Below are 2,863 nucleotides of genomic sequence, written 5' to 3' on the forward strand. Positions count from 1 at the left end.
GGGTGGGTAGGGGAGCAGGGCAGGGGGAGGGTATAGTGGACTTTTGGGATAGCATTTGAAATGTAAATGAAGAAAATATCTAATAAAAATTTGAAAAAAAAGAGAATACCAATATATGCATCCTTGTGGTCACCTGTCTAGCCTGCCAGATGCCACAACAAGCAACAAACACATTTTCTTATGAAAGTTCACAAATGAGATTTAGTTTGCAGTGAGGGACCATTTCCTTAGCTACGTATGATTCCTTCTCACTGTTCCCTATACAGTGTGGGGAGAAAGGGAGTTGCAGTGTGTGTGTGGGTGGGGGGGTCGGGTCTCGCTCTGAATCTCTTCTTAGAAAGACATTCCTCTGGATCAGAATTCTGCATGGATTACCTGTTTCCATCTTAATTACTTCTTTAGAGGGCCAGTCTTCAAATCCAGCCACATTTGGGATTAAAACTTCGCCATATAAATTTTTCGAGGACACAGCATTCAGTCTATAACAGGTTTAAGCATAGGAAGAATAATTTTGAATAGTATGCTCCCAAAGGAGAATCTCAGGGGGAAATCTTATGTTTCAATAGCACAAAGCCATGCTAGCCAAGGCATGTCTTTACTGACACTGCTGTTAAGGTATGACCCACTCCTCACAATGCAGAGAACCTAGCTGCTCTTGGCAGCTTATGCTATCTCCTAAGTCTTGGCTTCCTTACCTGAAAAATATGAATAATTTTATCTAGGGAACCATGTGCGAATCCAATAAACTGATGGTAGGAGTGTGTTGAATCAAAGTAAGTTTGGGATAAAGAAGCCTCTGCACTTGAACAATAAATTTGTCCCCAAAGAGCCTTTGTACATAGCAAATGGCACCCTAGTTACATGTATAAACAAATCACAATCTCATTTGATATTATACACTTGGCCAAAGAAGTGAATCGCAGGCTACTTGTTCAAATCATGTTTGTACAGTGTAATAATTGTTTTTGTTTTCCTGGATTCTTTATTTGTTTGTGGGTGTCCCCTTTGTTTTGTGGGGTGCAGGAGGATCTAGGTCTTACTATAGTGCCCAGGTCAGTTTTGAACTCCTGGGTTCAAGTATCCCTTGATTGTTAGACTCCCAAGTAGTAAGCTGTTTCTGCTTGTTGCACTTTTTCTTGGGCTACAAATATGACCTGCTGATGTGGGCACTCTGAGTTACCTTCAGTCTGAAATGCTGTCTGGTTCTAGAATATGTTTTCATGCTCAAGTAAAAATTTGTAAATTTAATTAATCTCAGTTTCCTGTTTTGGGATGTACCAAAATTAGAGATTTTCAAATAAAATTAATAAATAATAGTAAAATAAATAACAAATTGTTCCAGGTCACTTAAAAATAAAAATTGTTCCAGATCACCTAAAAGCCAGTTATGAGGGTAGGGGGAGGAAGATATAGGAAAGGCAGGTTGGTCATAGGGCACTATATTAGAGATACATCAGAGAAATAAACTGCCTTCTACCGAACAGGAGGGAGACTATAACTGAAGCTGACATTTGTCAAACTCAACACAGACCATGCCTGAGTACTAAAGCTACCAACTCTCAGATTCCTCTAATTAGATGCTCACCTGCCTTGGACAGGGAGCTACAAAAGCTTTGATGGACTTAAAACCATTCTTTAATGCTCACCCAGCAACCTCATACCCAAAGAGTGGTTTTCCATTAAGTGCCTTCCCAGGTAACAAAACCTGGGCTAGATTCACTACTAGACTATGCCATAAACTGTGCCGCTCTGTAAGGGTGGGATATGTTTATGATTCTCACTCTCTAGGGGACCAAAAAGGGCGAATATCCAGCAGAAACCTGGAGAAATTAACATTCCAGTGGTCAGCAGGTAGGTTTCAAACAAAAACCTTCCAAAGCAAAAGCAAAAGCCTTCATCAGGCTGCCTTTAGGGTAAAGGGTAAGCAACCTAAAATTAGTAAGCATTGGCTCGTCTGTTGTAGGACTGTAATCTTAGCTACTCGAGCTGAGATGAGAGAATCACAAGTTCAAGTCCAGCTGTAACCATAGAGTGAGATCAAGACCAGCTGGGATCATAGAGTGAGTTCAAGATCAGCTGGGGCCATAGAGTTCAAGGCCAGCTGGGATCACAGAGTGAATTCAAGGCCAGCTGGGACCATAGAGTGCATTCAAGGCCAACTGGGACCATAGAGTGAGTTCAAGGGCAATCTGGGCAGTTTAAAGAGGCCCTGACTCAAAACAAAAAGTAAGACGCAATGGGAGGTGTAGCTTGTTACTAAAGTGCTGGCCTAGCATGCTTGGAGTCCTGGGTTCAGTGCTCAGTGGAGGGAGACAGGGACAAGCAATGTTACTTATAATTCCAGATTCCTAGCAAAGGGAGTTTTTACTTGACTTTCACTATGCTTAGGGCTAGGACAGGACTCACCATCCCAACTTCATATCAGAGCAGAGGATGCCATAAAATAGCAATTGCAGACAAGTGTGAAATAAAAAGAGAGGAATCAAGTTTTCAGTGTTATTCATTTGCACTTGGGAGATGAAATTGTTATTAAACCTTGTTTGCATAGGAGGGTACCTCCTACACATGGCTGAATTGTTCTCTGTTTATGTGTTTCTGTTCATGCCCATATAGAACTTACAAATGGGTTTCAGTGTGACAAAACACACTTTGAAAATCCCAGTAGGGTAGAATAACTCCTTCATTCACTTTTTTCCTCAGGGCTGGCCAGGGGCTAGGTGAATCTCATATTTTTCAAAGACTTCAAGGTTCCTCTTGTTCTCATGACTTTTGATACATTTTCTAGGTTTTCTAAAAAGATTCTATTTTTTTTAGTTTCTTTTTTTTAATTTTTAATATTTTTATTACATATTTTCCTCAATTA

This window comes from Mus caroli, chromosome 8 (assembly GCF_900094665.2).
Source record: "Mus caroli chromosome 8, CAROLI_EIJ_v1.1, whole genome shotgun sequence".
NCBI lineage: Eukaryota > Metazoa > Chordata > Mammalia > Rodentia > Muridae > Mus > Mus caroli.